Below are 18536 nucleotides of genomic sequence, written 5' to 3'. Positions count from 1 at the left end.
CTATTCTGGATTAGATGCTGTACAATGAACCAGAATTGATTAAGTAAATGAATCCTTAGGGCCAAGTAATCCTAATATGATCAGATTCACCCTGCAAATTGAGAAGGAGAAGTGAAAGTCAGATGTATCAGTATTACAGTAGAGTAAAGGGATTTACAGAGGCATGAATTACAAAGGAGCAGGCCAGAATTGACTGGAAAAGAACACTGGCAGGGATGACAGAAGAGCAGCAATGGCTGGAATTTCTGGAAGCAATTCAGAAGCCATAAGATATATATATATCCCAAAGAGGAAGAGGTATTCTAAAGGGAAGATGACACAACCGTGACCAACATAAAACCAATAGGGCAAAAATTAGTGGAAAGTTAGAGGATTCAACTCCCAGAAAACTATTTTGAAGGGGTAGTAATGGGGGACAAGGAAATGGTGAACAAACTGAATAAATATTTTCATCACACTTCACTGTGTATGACACTAGCGGTATGGTAGAAGTTCCAGGTGTCAGGGGTCATGAAGTGTGTGAAGTGACCATTTTGGAGAGTAGGTTCTTGGGAAACAGAAAGGTCTAAAGGGAGATAAGTCACCTGGACACAACAGTGTATACCCCAGGGTTCCAAACAAAGTGGCTGATGGGATTGTGGAGGCAATAGTAATGATCTTTCGAGAATTATGAGATTCTGGAATGGTTCCGGAAGACTGGAAAATTGAAAATGTCACACCATTCTTCAAGAAAGGAGAGAGGCAGAAGAAAAGAAATTACAGGCCAGTTAGTCTGACCTCAGTGGTTGGGAAGATGTTTGAGTTGATATTAAGGATAAAGCCTCAGGGAGGCACATGATAAAATAAGCCGTAGTCAGCATGGTTTCCTCAAGGGAATATCTTGCCTCGCAAACCTGTTGGAATTCTTTGAAGAAATAACAAGCAGGATGAACAAGGGAGAATTTATTGATGTTGTGTACTTTGGATTTTCAGAAGGCCTTTAACGAGGTGCCACAGATAAGGCTGCTTAACAAGCTACGAGCCCGTGGTGTAACAGGAAGGATTCTTGAATGGATAAAGCAGTGGCTGATTGGCAGGAGACAAGGAGTGGGAATAAAGAGAGCCTTTTCTTGTTGGGCTGCCAGTGACTAGTGGTACTCCACGGGGTTCCATTTGGTACTGATTCTTTTTATATTATATGTTACTGATTTGGATGGTGGAATTGATGGTTTTGTTGCCAAGTTTGCAAATGAAATGAAGATAGCTGGAGAGGTAGGTAGTGAGGAAGTAGAGAGGCTACAGAAAGACTTAGATGGATTTGGAGAGTGGACAAAGCAATGGCAGACAGAATATAGTGTCAGGAAGTGTATGGTCATGCACTTTATTAGAAGAAATGAAAGGATTGACTATTTTCTAAATGGAGAGAAAATACAAAATAAAAACTGGGACTTGGGATTCCTTGTGCAGGATTCCCTGAAGGTTAATTGACAGGTTGAGTCTGTGGTGAGGAAGAAAAATGCCATGTCAGTATTCATTTCAAGAGGGCTAGAATATAAAAACAACAATAAAACATTAAAACCTTATTGAGCACTGACGAGGACTCATTTGGAGTATTGTGAGTAATTTTGAGACCCTTGTCTTAGGAAGCATGTGCTGAAACTGGAAGGTTCAAAGAAGATTCATGAAAATGATTCCAGGATTGAATGGCTTGTCATATGAAGAGAGTTTGATGGCTCTGGTCCTGTACTCACCAGAATTCAGAAAAATAAGGGGTGACCTCATTGAAACCTATCGAGTGGTGAAAGGCCTTGATAGAGTGGATGTGGAGAGAATGTTTCCTACGGTGGGAGAGTCTAAGACCAGATGACACAGCCTCAGAACAGAGGAGCATCCTATTAGAAAGGAGATGAGGAGGAATTTCTTCAGGTAGAGAGTGGTGAATCTGTGGAATTCTTTGGCACAAGCAGCTGAGGAGGCCGAGTCTTTATGTATTTAAGGGAGAGGTTGATAGATTCTTGATTGGTCAGGGCATGAAGGGATACAGGGAGAAAGCAGGAGATTGGGGCCGAGAGGAATATTGGATCAGCCATGATGAAATGGTGGAGTAGACTCAATAGGCCAAATGGCCTGATTCTGATGCTATATCTTGTGGTCTGTGGTCTAAATACTGATATGTACACCAGGTCTGCGAGGATATCAATACATATCATCTAACGCCGCACGTTCTCGCAATTGTTTAGTTGGACCAAACTGATATTGATATGATACCCATTAAAACATCTCACCACTCTCAGGTTGTAAGAAATCATTCACTGCTTCATTTGGCAGTAAAGATCATCATTATTTATCTTTTTAGTTATATCTGGAATTTAAAGATTTGAAGGAACTACATGCCACATGCCAACAAAATGTTTTTTTGTGCCATCTTGGGGATGTGTGCCATAAGCTTGCCACCCCTAGTATAAACAGTATGCTTAACAGATCCCTATCTTGTCAGTGAAAAAGAGTACAGGGGCAAGTATATCCCTTTTCTGCAAATGTAAGATCATTGAGCAAACACATTAACTCTGTTTCTCTTTCCATAGATTCTCCCTGACCGACTGAGCATTACCAACATTTTCTGTTCCTATTTTAGATTTCCACCATCTGTGGTATATTCTCTATATGCTAACATAGGTATACATACTTGAATCACAAACAAAGACCCTCAAGCTTTTTCTCCATTTAATGAGATCACAGCTGAACTGAAAGTAGCCTCAATTCTGCATTCCTATCTAGTGGAACATCCTGATTTATCAACCTCTGCCTTAAATATATTCAATGGCTTAGCTTCTATCACTTTTTGAGGAAGAAAATTCCAAAGATAGAAAAAAAAGTCACCTCATCTCATCTTAACTGCTTTATCTCTTAAAAATTCTGTCCACATCCATCCTGTCAAGATCTCTCAGAATTTTATAGCCTCTTTCAAATGCCTCTCACTTTTGTAAATCTCTGTTTTGGGTATCAGTCTATTAAATCTTATCTTGAACTTCTTCCAAATGCAGTCATGCCTTCTCTAATGAAGATACCATTATCAAATACAGTATTCCAGATGTGATCTCACCAATGTCCTATGTAACTGAAACACAACCACCCTAATTTTGCATTCAATTCCCAGACAATACCTAATAAAAACTTAACAAATGAAACTACTCACCACCTCTGCAATTTTGCTTTATGTAGGTTATGCATTAAGTATGCTGCTATTTATTTTTTCCTGCCATAATGGTAAATTTAACCACATTATGTTCATATGGCAGATCTTTGCTCAGTCATTTAACTCATCTCCATTAGTTTTGTCGCCTCCTCTTTACAGCTTACTTTCCTATCTAACAGGGGGTCAAGAACAAAAATAGCAATCAAACCTTTAGTTCCTCCATCTATTTCTATTAATTGTAGAAAGCTGAGGCCCCTGCAGTGATCCCTGTGGCAAACGATTTGTTACATCTTACCAACCAGAAAAAATAACCATTTATAGCTACTTCCTATTTTCTATTAGCCATCTAATGTTTTTCCCATGACAATAAGCTGCCTCCTGCATCATGAATTCTTATTTAATGTAGTGACATTTGATAAGGCACCTTATCAAATGCTTTCTGCAAATACTTGTTTATTAATGATCCTTGTTTATCCACAGCATATTATCACCTCAAATAACTCCCATAAATTGGTCAAACATGATTTGAATTCCACAAAAGCAAATTGTCCTGCTATCATGTCTTTGAATAATAGCTTCGACAATATTGCTTATAACAGTTACTCAATCAACTGTAGTTTTCTGCTTGCTTTCTCCCTATTTTCTGTCACCTCTGTATCATTGCTCTTGTTCTTTCATTTTCATCAACGCACAGCAATATCAGTAGCCAAACATTTGACGAAACAGATATGTTGAGGAAATCCCCTAAGGCCCAATTTAAAAAATATAACCAAAGAGCAAATTTTAGTTTTGACTTTGTACTCTTCAAAGGCAGAACCTCAAAACTAGAAAGGCAAAAAATTGTTCATGCAGGAAATCGGAAAATAAACAGAAAATACACAAGCTATCTTGTAGGTCTAGTGGCAACTATGAATGAGAAACAGACTTAATGTGACAGGTTTATGATCTGCAGAATACCTGCCACCTTTTCTGGTTAATCAAGTTTGAAGTACTGTACACATTTCATAGAAAAGTTATACCTGTGAAAATTGTTGCAACCCTCAAGCACGATAATCATTAGAGACAGAAAAGCAAATAGTGTTTGAAGAACGAAGTACTCAAATGAATAAAAAGTGTCCACGGCAGCTTCCTCCCAATATTCCGGCCATAAAAGAATAGTCATCAGCCAAATTGATTAGTTTCATGTGATAATTAAAAAACGTCACTGGATACAGCAAAGAATCTGGCAATATCCCAGCCATAATGAGCTGCACCTCAGCCAACTCTTTCCAAACTGGTTACTGCAATGTTCATATACAGCACCTGACAATCTGGAAAATTGCCCAAACAAGCTCTACAAAAACTCTGAACAAATTCAACCTAGCTAACTGCTGCCTAATCGGACCATTCTCAGACATCAGCCAAATTATACAAAGTTCCATTAATGCAGCATTTACTCACTAATGCCCAGTCTGGATATTGCCAAGACCACTAAGCTGCAAATCTGATCATAGCCTTTATCCAAGCATAAACCAAAGAGCTGAATCCCAAAGGTAAAGTGAATGTGAATATCTTTGACAGCAAGGCAACATTTGATCTGTTGCCTTGGTAATACTGAAGTCAATAGGTAGCAAGGGGGAAAGACTTCAATGATTTAGGTGAGAGTTTAGGGAGTGGGGGTGTGGTGGGAGAGTAAGCTTTGACTAGATACTCTAGAGCAGGGGTGGCCTACCTTTTACATTCCATGTGTCAATTTTTTCACTCACAAGTTCAGATGCGCCATACAACTCTTGTACCCCCGTTCAATTCTTGTAAAAAATATGTTAATATAGAACTCGTGCATGAAAAAATCGCATCTGAACTCATGCGTGAAAAAATTGACGCATGGAATGTAAAAGCTTGGCCACCCCTGCTCTAGAGGCACATGGATATAGTTGCCTCTGTATGGATATAGGACACAAATGCAGGTCAAAGGCTACTATTCCTGTGACCCCAATGAGTCACTTCTTAACAGCTCCAGTCATTTGCACCATCCTTGAGGTGCCTAATTGTCAGTAATTCCAACACTGAGGATCTTATTTCTTGAGTTCAAGAAATTCTTCCTCAACAGAGAGGCTTATTTTTAAATTAAACACTGAACATGCCATCAGTTAACCTTATTATATGCATCTAATAAAAGAAACAAACACAGTTTTGAGTCCTCCTGAGACCATGAGATTAATTGCTTGGTTTGAAGTCTCCAATGCACAGGATTGAAACTGGAGATAAAGACTTATCTTTGGTACTTCAGAGGAAAACCGTTAAGTTCAGAAGCTAGTTGTTATGATAAACAGAATGAGTCCACTAAGAACTGATGGGCACATAATCTGAGGTGTAAAGACTGCAAAATTTCAAGTAAGAAACAGGAGTAAATCTGCCAATGCTAAGAGTCCAAGCAACATACACAAAATGCAGGAGGAACTCAGCAGGCAAGGCAGCATCTATGGAAAAAAGTACAGTCGACATTTCGGGCTGAGACCCTTCATCAAGACTGGAGAAAAAGATGAGGAATCAGTGTAAGAAAGTGGGAGGAGGGGAGGAAGAACCACAAGGTGATAATTACGTTTTCTGAGGAGGATAAGCTGTTCTATTAATCAGAAATGAGTTGCCTTATACATAAAGCTATCCCTTGATGTTATAGCAAATGTCCTTTGATTTGTTGTTTGTTTTGCTCATTAAACATTCCTGAGAGGGAGTCAAAGAGGGAATTGATAAATCTCAGGCAAACTTTGCATTACATATTGAGTGCTTGCAGCAAATTTCAACAGGTGTTGTCATAGGCTGGACTACAGACAAGAGCCAAGAGTTCCAGTAACAGTATCAGCAATGAACTAGTTAAAAAGTTGTAGTTGCACAAAATAGAGTTGAGCAAGTTGAGTTCACTTGAGGTTATGTCAGATGTGCACTGTCTACAGCTAGAGGATAAGCAGACTCCATACGTCTGAAGGCAGCATTGCAGAAGGTCCAGTTTGTGCATCAGAGCATGCAGCTTCTTTCTTTCTTTTTAAATCTTTTTATTGAATAACTATACAAAAAAGTAAGCCATATAGGCACTAATACACTGTTAGAATATAATAAAATTACAGGAGATATTAATACAGAAAAAAAATGATACAAACAATGTAATTTAAACATAACATAATAAGGTAACATAACAGTATACTAATTTATATATATATATATATCAATAGAGAAAAGGAAAAAAAAAACCCAAAAAAAACCCACCGTGCAACTAAACTAAAAGCAAAGCAAAGGAATGGGCTAACTTGGAACCAAATAGAGTTAAAGAACTTAAAATCACGTCCTCAAACCCGACCTCCATTAAAAACAGTAAAAAAAAACAAGAAGGGAATATAAATATGGAGCAAAAAAGAGAAGGAAAGAGAATTACATTAAATTAAAGTATTGAATAAAAGATCTTCAGGTCTGTTCAAATTTAAGTGAGGAATCATAAAGATTGCTTCTAATTTTCTCCAAATTCAAGCATAATATCGTCTGAGAAAACCAAAAAAAGGTAGTTGGAGCATTAAGCTCTTTCCAATGTTGTAAGATACATCTTTTCACCATTAAAGTAAGAAATGCAATCATTCTACGGGCTGAAGGAGAAAGATTACTGGGGAATATTCCGTCAGGCCCCGGGGACTTATCTGTCCTAATGTATTTTAACAACTCCAACACCTCCTCTCCCTTAATATCAACATGCTCCAGAACATCAATCTCACTCATATTGTCCTCACCATCATCAAGTTCCCTCTCATTGGTGAATACCAAAGAGAAGTATTCACTGAGGACCTCGCTCACTTCCACAGCCTCCATGCACATCTTCCCACCTTTATCTCTAATCAGTCCTACTTTCACTCCTGTCATCCTTTTTTTCTTCACATAATTGAAGAATGCCTTGGGGTTTTCCTTTACCCTACTCGCCAAGGCCTTCTCATGCCCCCTTCTTGCTCTTCTCAGCCCCTTCTTAAGCTCCTTTCTTGCTTCCCTATATTCCTCAATAGACCCATCTGATCCTTGCTTCCTAAACCTCATGTATGCTGCCTTCTTCCACCTGACTAGATTTTCCACCTCACTTGTCACCCATGGTTCCTTCACCCTACAATTCTTTATCTTCCTCACCGGGACAAATTTATCCTTAACATGCTGCAAGAGATCTCTAAACATCGACCATATGTTCATAGTACATTTCCCTGCAAAAACATCATCCCAATTCACATCCGCAAGTTTTAGCCTTATAGCCTCAAAATTTGCCCTTCCCCAATTAAAAATTTTCCTGTTCTCTCTGATTCTATCATTTTCCATGATAATGCTAAAGGCCAGGGAGCGGTGATCTAGTATGGCATTCGCCCTAGTCGGCCTGTCCACATACTGTGACAGGAATCCGTCCTGGACACACTTAACAAACTCTGCCCCATCTAAACCCTTGGAACTAATCAGGTGCCAATCAATATTAGGGAAGTTAAAGTCACCTATGATAACAACCCTGTTATTTTTGCACCTTTCCAAAATCTGCCTCCCAATCTGCTCCTCTGTATCTCTGCTGCTACCAGGGGGCTTATAGAATACCCCCAGTAGAGTAACTGCTCCCTTCCTGTTCCTGACTTCCACCCATACTGACTCAAAAGAGGATCCTGCTACATTACCCACACTTTCTGTAGCTGTAATAGTATCCCTGACCAGTAATGCCACCCCTCCTCCCCTTTTTCCACCATCTCTATCCCTTTTAAAGCACTGAAATCGAGGAATATCGAGAATCCATTCCTGCCCTGGTGCCAGCCAAGTCTCTGTAATGGCCACTACATCATAATTCCATGTATGTATCCAAGCTCTCAGTTCATCACCTTTGTTCCTGATGCTTCTTGCATTGAGGTACACACACTTCAGCCCTTCTACCTTACTGTCTTAACACCGTTTATTCTGCTTCTCTTTTCTCAAAGCCTATTATTAAAAGCAAGTACTATTTGTAACATGACAATGTGAAAGCAAGTTCAGTCATAGGTTTCATTGAAGGAATTGTATGAGAAGATGGTCTCATTCTCTTGTTTTTTTCTCATACCACTTTGTAGTTTTCATGTGTATCTCAAGGAGTCCTGATGAAGGGTCTCAGGCATGAAACATTGTCCCTTTTTCTGTCCACTGATGCTGCCTGACCTGCTGAGTTCTTCTAGCATTCCCTGCTTTTGTTCCTGGATGAGTTACATTGGAGCTGAAGGAACTGACACATGTCAGAGACAAAGCATGGTATATCAGAGGTAAAGCACAGTACATGAGAGGCAAAGTGTATAATGTTCAGCCTGCCAGACACTCTACAAACCACACTTATGCCCTGTGAAGAATTTGCAAATGGGAAAAGTTGCCAGAGGGAGGAAAAAGAAAATGGAGGGGAGTTGAAGTTGGCTTTCATTTACAGGGTCACTGAGTCATACAGTACAGAAACAGTCCTCCACACCCATCTGATGTTTTAGCCAAGCTACACCAATCAGCTCCTGCCTGAGGGGTGTCTTGGATCTGCTTCGATTTGCCTACCACCAATAACAGAGACCATTTCATTGGCTGCTAACTCAGCTCTGAAACACCCCTCCATATGGTCCCAAAGTTTGATGGTGGTTGCTGCCCATGTGGTGATTTCCTACGCCTTAATGAGACCACCATCCCTGATCGATACCCGGTCCCGCACATTCAATACTTTTCAGCACATTTAGGAAGAAAGTTTATCTTTTTCCAATGTCATTCTAGCTAGTGGCTACCATCAGGAACCATCCCAAAACTGCTATGATAACCCTATTTGACCTTTTTTGGATTTTGCACGTGCCATTTGGTCTGAAAAATGCAGCAAAACCTTTCCAATGGCTGATGGAGTCTGTATTAAAATGCCTAGACTTTCTTTTTGTTTACCTAGATGACATACTTTTCACCAGTGCATCCAAATCCAACACCTATCGCATCTCCACACACTTTTCAAGTGCTTAAGCCAACATAGATTGATTATTAGCCCTGATAAATGCCAGTTTGGTTGTCAACTATTTACTTTCTCGGCCATTCCATCTCTGCAGTAGGTGCAAAACCCCTCCCATCAAAGGTAGCTGCTATTATGGATATCTCACCACCCCGCACTACTAGAAACTGCAGGAGTTTTTAGGTATGGTAAATTTCTATCACCGCTTCATTCTGCGAGCTGCTAAACTTATGCTCCCCCTGCACAGTGTGCTTCAAGGCAATGCCCCTAATCAAGTGCTTGACTGGTTAGTGTACATCACAGAGCTTTTGAGGATACCAAATGAGCTCTTTCTAACATGACCCTAGTGGTGCACCCACTCCCAGTGCACCTATAGCCAGTACTACTGTCGCTTCAGACTATGCTGTGGGTGTTGTGCACGAACAGCTGGTCAGAGGCATGTGGCAGCCGCTCACCTTCTTCAGCCGGCAGCTCCATTCCCCCCACCCCCCGGAAAGGAAGTACAGCATTTTTGATCATGAGCTTCTTGGTCTCTATCTGGCTTTCAACCATTTTCATTTTCTTCTGGTGGGTCGCCATTTCACAGTATTCGTTGACCACAAACCCCCTCATGCATGTAATGGCCAAAATATCAAGCCCTTGGTCTGCACGGCAGCAAGTTCACCTGAGCTACATATCCAAGTTCACAACTGATATACCACGTATCAAGGGGAAAATTAATGCCATGGCTGATTGCCCGTTACGGCCAGCTGTTGAGGCCGTACTCATAGCGGTTGATTGTGCCGGCATGGCAGCCGACCAAGTGGCTCACCTGGAGGTCCAACTGACCGAACAAGAGTCACAAGCCTGCGATCAGCTGACAGTAAGTTTGGGGAAGTTGGGATTTTTCTCCTGTGCAATGTCTCAACCAGTCACCCCACTTCATTGTGGAGCAAGCTGGAGATGGACTGTTTTTGACTCCATACATGGGCTCTCACATCCGGGCTGGAAGGCCTCACATAAACTGGTTGCACTAAAATTTGTTTGGCAGGGCCTCAGAAAGGACATGCATGATTGGACTACAGCTTGTGTAGAGTACCCGAGGGCAAAAATTAACCATCATTTTCAGGGACTTTTGGCACCTTTTGCGGTCCCTGAGCAATGGTTTGACCATGTCAATATGGACCTTGTTGGTCCTCTTCCCCACTTCCCATAGTTTCACATACCTTTTCACCAATATAATTGGGAGAAATGTACGTAATTCACAACCACCGACATTGGGTTAGGGTTTTGCTTTAAGGGACTGGTCTGACATAATGACATCATTAGGTAAAAAGCTTTTCCCATGCTGTTGTTGTGTAAGTTATGGAGTTCAATAAAATATATTACAAGTTTCGTTAAACATAAAACACCTCACTTCGTTTTATTTGCAGAAACCTACATGACTATCATCAGGTAGGAGGTATGAAGGTATGAATAGCCTTAGATCCTATGAAGGTATGAATAGCCTTAGATCCTATATCATCAGGTTCAGGAATAGTTATTACCCTGCAAACATTGGACTCCAAAACCGGGGTGGATAACTTCACTCACCACAGCTCTGAAGTGATCCCACAACCAAAAGACTCAGGACCCCACGACTCATCAGTTTACAGCTCATGTCCTCAGTATTACTGATTTTTTTTATTGCACAATTTGTGTTCTTTTGCACAGAGGTGTTTGTCAGTCTTTGTTTATGTATAGTTCTTTTTTCATAAACTCTATTGTATTTGTCTTTATTTTCCTGTAAAATGCCTGCAAGAAAATGAATCTCAAGGGAGTATATGGTAATATAAATGCACATTGACAATAAATTGAATTTGACTTTTGACCACTTTCCCACATTAGGACCTTATCTTCTTATGGCTTGCCAAATTAAGTGCCTGCTCAACTGTTGGCAAACATTTTGAAAGTATCTGATTTAATAAACTCCACTGGCAGTCAATTCCAGACATCAACCACACTTGTGCAATAACTTTCTCCTCAGATCCACTTTAAAACTCCCTCCTCTCACCTTAACTTAAATCCTATAGATTTTGCTGTCCCCTGCTATGAGAAAAAGATTCTGATTATATATTCTATCAATGTCTCTTATGGCGTTACATACTTCATTCAAGTCATCTCAGACCCTCCTTCATCTATATTCTCTGTCATAATTCTGTAATTATTTTTAGCTTCTACGTGATCTGTTTATTTAATAGTGCCTCAAATTCAAATATCTAATGGAATAAAATGTGATAAAATATCTGCTACTTCAAGGCAGTCTAGAGAGACCTTGTAATCTATGAGTTCTTGAAAAGAAGAGGAAAATTGCTGACATGCCAAACCATAATGGAACAGAAATTCTTTGCAAAACATACAATGGACATAATCCCAGCTTTGAAATAGACTATAAAATAGACATGGAAACTGTACGATGACATAATGTTGTGAGACTGTTGCCAGCATAAAGACTTGCTGAACATAATGAGCTCATGCACGCAGCAGAGCTGCTCGTCTACATAACCAGGATTCTCCGATAAATGTTTCACAGCCCTGTGAACTAACCTGTAAGCAATTAGGTAATATTTGTATAGGTCAAATTCAACACTGCCATTCTCAGCAAAAAGTGCTCAAAGAGTTGGGGCACTCGTAGTGCAATCATATAGAACCAGAGAACTGATATGGTCAATCCAACCGCTGAGTATTTTCTGGTACCTAATAGAGCAATTCAATCAGTCCTGTTCCAATATTTCTCCCTTCAGGGAGAGCTCTCTTCCACACATAGGAGATCAGTGACTTTACTGTTATGAATTGATATCCAAGCATATTGGTCTCTAAGCATCTGAGTGTAAAGAATAGCCAAGCCCAGAATACTTGCTATGGTTGCTACGAAACCTTCCAGCAGCTGTGGAAGCAGTATATTGAACAATTATTTAACAGCACAGAAATATTGTAAATAGCCAAGACACATTCTAGTGACTGACACGTAGCTTACATTTTCTTTAATGTAATTATTTATAGAACCCTATATTTTTATATTTTCAATGGAAATCAGCTCTGGTTGGAAATTATAATTGTTGACACTTTGTCAAGCAGAGGGACATAAAACTAGATTGCTTACATCTGGAATAAGGGATAAACCATTTATCAATTTCAAAGGGAAGACTTCTCGGAGTGTATTGAATTTAAGAGTGTCTTACAGTATTAATCAATCTATTGTTATACTCCATTATCCCTGTTATATCTTCAGTAATGCTGTGACTATCAGGGCTTGATTTATGTGGAATGTGCAACAAGAAAATAACCTAATTCTGGAAAAGAAAATCATAACATTTATTGTAAAATAAATGAAAGGTTTAATACAAAGTTGTAAAAATAAAATATCACTATCAATTCATCCACTTAAATCCAGCAATCTACTGATAACAAAACATGGAATTTAAAAAAGGTTAGCTGCAGAACTGGTTGCCATCATTTTGGGCTGACAGTGGAGGAAATCTATCTTTGCAAAGTTATAATTTGTTCAGATTCTGTTTCAGTTTTGACTACCTTAACACAGGTTGTTTGAGCAGTAGGTCTGATTTACTGCTGGAAGCTCTTCAAACTTTATTTCATATTCAAAGTATTGGTCTACATGTCATCTTCTTATGGGTTCGTGCATATAGAGTTATTGAGGGGAATGACTGTTTGATTGTTTGGCCAAAAAAGCTGTTAAGAGTTCATCTGTGGATATAGACTTTCCACTTATCAAATCAGAAGCTAAGGGGTTGGCGGGGCTAAGAATGAGGGAATTATGGCAAGACCTGTGGGATAATAGGCAGAAGGGGAGACCCCTTTACAGAATACATAAAATTGTTGGGCTGATGGGATAAGAGGGTAAGACAAGAAGGGAAGGAATTATATTGACTTGACTTAGAACTGGGCAGACTGTGCTTAATTATTCCTTACATCTTGTTGGAAACCATCATTCTGGGTGTGTAGATGTTGTCATCATTATGAAACAATTGAACATATTCTTTTACAATGTCAAGCATACAAGGTTGAAAGAAAGCAAATGCAGGCTGCACTACTAGCTTTGGGGGTTGACAGTTTTAATATAAAAAGTTTACTAAGTTATCAAAGTGACCTTAATTTAATTCACAATATTGTCATTCATTATTTAAAATCTATAGGGTTTTGGGGGGTAATTTAGTTTTCGGTTGATAAAGAACTAGTAGTGGTTTTATTTTCCAACTCCCTACACCACACCTCAGTTCAGTTGGTGGCGGTAATGCACCTTTAAGTTGGACTGCCAACGACCATTAAAAATCAGAAGAAGAAGAAGAAGAAGAAGAAGATTAAAATATGAATTGAAGTAAGAGTTTAAAAAATTAGAATGTTGTTAATTTTCCTTTGTTATCAAAGACTAAAATGAAGGCACAAAACTCTGTCTTTTTCATAATGCTCAGAGTCAAGAGTCATCCTTATTGGAATTTTCCTTATTAGAACTGTGGATTTTGTAAGTATTTTCTTTCTCACCTGGCTTCGGCAGATTGTTATCTCCTCGTTTTGGGATGTCTTAGTGAGTCAAGTTGCTTATCCAAAACCTGTTTGCAAAGAAGGAACAGGAGAAGGCAATCTCCATGCATGTCTGGTATCTATTCTATGAGCTAATTATTAGTGGTACCTTATTTCTATTGGGAATACAACCAGAATCTGAAAGAGATTCATTTATTTGCAGGTGACATGCAGTGATTTTCTTTTGTCTGTCATATCATTCAAATATTCTGCTACCTTTCTGCTGTGAACTCAACTATAAATCACAAAGGCCTGTTTACACCTCAGTAATTACTTGAAAATACTTAGAATGTAATTGTTGATCATCAAGGAGAAAATTATTTTTGCTTTCTTTTAAGTGAGTCTAATAAAAAGAAATGAAGTTTAAAAGAAATTCTTGAACTTTATGTTTATAATTCCTGATCCCTGAGGGTAATTATCCTTCTGCTTTAAGCTGAAAGCCCCTGCAGTTTTATAATTTAAGAAGTAGTGCTGAGTACTTGTATCCATTTCCTCTTTCCAATGCCTCAGGCATTTAGTACTGGAAGCCTACGAGTCTCACAGTATCCAATCTAGATGAAAATGTAGCTTTGTGAAAGCTTTCTAGCACAATCAGCAAGGGGGAATGTTGTGTATTTAATATTTCAGGAATAGTTGAGTGATATCATAAATATTTTGTTTGATTAATCATTCTTTGCTGTTTACATAATTCATTACTAATTATATGTAAAACTACGTGAACTCCGTACATCATCACGCCACCGTGTCATAAGTGCATGCTTCGCAGAAGTAAAACTAAGCACACATGTTCTCCTAGGCTCCCATGTTTTTCTTTTGATTATTTTTTGGAGTTACAAAACATAACAAATATGTCAATTGCATTAAGTCTTGTTGATTTGAGTACCCCTTCTGGACCAGGGCACAGATTGAAAAGCACTCCCTAATTGACTAACTGTGAAAGGGCAAACTGAGAAGCAATGGAGAGCTGATGATTTCAGCAAGGATTATTCAGATGTATATGGATGTGAATCATATACATATATACTGTAGCAATCAAGGAACACATGAAATAAAATTACATTGGTGAAATTGCCACTGAGTCACATACAAAAACAATACTCAAAGAATTTCCACGTTTGCTTTTGCTCCAAGTCTCTCCTGGAGATATGCTGGCAGCCAAGTCATGGGCAAGGATATCCAATTATATAGAGTGCCAGCCATAAATTCATATTATAATCCTTGAATTACCTTGATACACAATGCCAATTCAGGGATTACATTCACCAGTTTTTTTGATCATATGCAACACCTATCATGTTCCAATCTGTATTCCGTGCACCTACAGCCTAACATAGGCTTTGTAAAATGGATATATTGTTTTTATTCTTACTAGTATGAGATGGCAAAAAGGATAGGTTCCACAAAACTTTGTTATGACTTGCATTGCAATCATGGAAATATGATTGAGGAAGAATAGGACTAGCAGCTTATTGTCTCAGGGTACAGAAATTTCAAATGTGACAGAGGGGAATCCAAATCAGGAGGAGGGATGCGCTAGTATTAAGGAGAATGTCAGTACTTAGAGAAGATATCCTGTAGGAGTTGTCCAACGAGGCCATACAGATAGAACACAGCATAAGAACAGTGCTATTACTTTGCTGGGCTTGTACTCTAAGCATTCCAATAGTCGGCAGGAATTAGAGGAATAGATATGTAGGCGAAATGCAGATAGGTGTAAGTGCAATAGGGTTACCATTGTGATGGATTTTAACTTTTATATTACTGACAGAGATTGCCTTAGAACAAAAGATTTAGATAGAGGGCTATTTATTAGTTGTACTCAAGCTAGATTTTTTGTTCAGAATATTAGAAATGGGGCAGTTTTCAACCTGGAAATATATGGGCGGTTGGGGAACACTTTGGGAAAAGTAATCATTGTATTATAGAAAGGGATAAGGGTGGTCCTCAGGTTAGGATCTTAAATTGTAGGAAGGCTGATTTCGATAGCATAAGAGAGGACATAGTGAAGATAGACTGGGAGCAGATGCTTGCAGTTAAAATGACAGCTGATAAGAAAGTTTTAAAGAAGAGTTTGTAATAGTTCAGGGCCAATTAGATTCTCATCCAACTTGCTAATACAGATGATGAAAAACAGGGGACCCATCTCTGATCCCTGTAGCACAACGCTGGTTACAGTAGTTTAGTAAGAAAAACTACCTTTCACTACCAAATTTTGACTCCTTCCACCAAGGTAAATTTATATAAATTAGTTAACTCACCTTGGATCCCATGTGATCTAACCCTCCAAAGACTACCATGCAGATCTTTGTCAAAGACATTGCTGAAGTTCATGTGGATAATGCCTTTATTAATCCTCTTGTCACCTGTTCATAAAACTCAATCAAATTCATGAAATCTGATTTCCCACACTCTAAGCCATGCTGACCTTCCCTAATCAGACCTTGCCTTTCCAAATGCAGGCAGGTCAATAGGTTCAATAGGTTCAATTTAATGTCAGAGTTGTGGAGCTAACCCATCTTACCTTCACTTACCTATTGGGCTTGCCTGTGGACTGTGAAATCCAGCCAGAATTAGACATCTGATTGCATGCAATCTCCTCAGAAGGATTCAGTTGTGTCTTAATCAATTACGCACCGAGCTGCAGCTCCTCAGAGAACATGTTAAAGAACAGGAACTGTAGTTCAGTGACCTTCAGCTTATATGTGAAACTGAGGAGATAATAGATAGGAACTATGGGGAGATGGTCATCACAAAGTTGCAGGAGGCAGGTAGCTGTGTGACTGTCAGGAGAAAGAAGGTGTTAGATATGTGGATTATGGCTGAAGGAAAATTGGCTGGAGTTGCTTAGAACTTTAGAGCAAGAATGTTTACTGGGTGAATACAAAATCAAATAATAAAAAGAAAACTGCCAATATTTACAAAAAGATATCTACCAGAAAACACAATAATAGGTCTTTACTTATTCTTGGCCAGTGTGAATTCCTGTCAGCCCCTATCTTTCCCTAGCTGAGGACGATGAGTTCCATTTTATTCAGCACTAGGATATACCATCTTTAATTGTCAACAAACCTAAGTTAAGACCACACATGAATTAGACTATGATGCAACCCACAATGTAGTTACAATCATATTACAAAATAAACAGAAGTATCTACCTTAAATGTAGTATACAAGCAACATATACATATTTACATATCACCATTTCGAAAGAAATGCAATATTTCCCTGTGTACAGTGGGAAAGGCACCATGAAGCCAAACTGAGTGCATCAGATCAGTTTAGGGCCCATTATGAGAATATACTGGGGAAGACATTGAAGTGCGCATACTCAGCACGATGACAGAAGAGTGATAAGGCAACCTTTGTGTTTGGGTGAATGTGCGTTTGTGCATTTACTGAGTACTCTCCATCACAGTAGGGAAATGGGAAGCAAGTACAGAGTACCTCTGTGGCTATTCCCCTTAATAATAAGTATACCGTTTAGGATAGTGTTGAGGGGGACTACCAACGAGGGCAGAGCCGTAGCGACCGTGTCTCTGGCACTGAGTCTACCACTGTGGCTTAGAAGAGAAGAGAGTTGATGAGGACTGCAGTTGTGATAGGAGGCTCCATAGCTGGGTTCAAGATTCTATGGATACGATACAGACACCCAGATGGTACTTTGCCAAAATTAGAAATGTCTCAGATGGTACCTACACCATTCTAAAGGGGGAGTGTGAGCCAGGAGTCTTAGTATATATTGGCACCAATAATATAGGTAGGAAAGGAGAGGAGGTGTTAAAGAGAGATAGGTAGAAAGCTGAAAAGCAAGACCACCAGGGTGGTAATCTCTGGATTGCTGCCTGTGTCATGTATCACTGGGGGTAAGAATAGGAGCATTTGGCAGATAAATATGTGGCTGAGGAACTGGTGCAGAGGGAAGGAGTTCAGATTTCTGGATTATTGGGATCTCTGTGTGACCTGTACAAAAGGAGTGGGTTACAGCTGAATCCAAGGGGGGCCAGTATCCTTGTGGGCAGGTTTGCTAAGCTGGCAGGGGGGATGGGAACAGAAGTGGAAGTGCTAAGGATGGGGTAGCTGGTTTACAAACAGAGGCACTGTATAGTGAGGTCATCCTGATCACAAGGCAAAATTAGTCAGTGGAATGAGTTGCAACAAAAGAGGGGAACAAAATTGAAAAGAGTGATGAATACAGGACTGAAGGTGTTATATTTGAATGCGTGCAGTATACAGAATAAGGTAGATGATCTTGTAGCACAGATAGAGATTGACAGGTATGACATTGTGGGCATCATTGAGTCGGGGCTGAGGGAAGATTATAGCTGGATGCTTAACATCCAAGGATACACATTGTCTCAAAAGGACAGGCTAGTAGGCAGAGGGGGTGGGGTTGCTCTGTTGATAAAAAATGAAATCAAATCATAAAAAGAGGTGACATAGGTTCAGAAGATATAGAATACTTGTGAGTAAAGCTGCAAGGGTAAAAATACCCTGATGGGATGTATGTACAGGCCTTTGAACAGTAGCCAGGATGTGGGCTACAAATTAAAACAGGAGATTGAAAAGGCGTGTCAAAAGGACAACATTATGATAGTCATGGAGATTTCAAAACGCAGATAGAATGGGAAAATTGGGTTGGTGCTGGATCCCCAAAGGGGGAATTTGTAGAATGCCTATAAGATGGCTTTTTAGAGCAGCTCGTGGTTCAGCCCATTAGGGGTTCCTTCCCAACCATAAACACAAGTGCACCTCGAGGTTGAATGCTTAGCCTCCTTCACTGTTCTGCTGTCTTTACAACCGTAGCTGTGTGGCTAAGCACAACTTTAA

The sequence above is a fragment of the Mobula hypostoma genome, chromosome 10 (genome assembly GCF_963921235.1).
Source record: "Mobula hypostoma chromosome 10, sMobHyp1.1, whole genome shotgun sequence".
Lineage (NCBI taxonomy): Eukaryota > Metazoa > Chordata > Chondrichthyes > Myliobatiformes > Myliobatidae > Mobula > Mobula hypostoma.
This window is presented reverse-complemented; position numbering follows the sequence as displayed.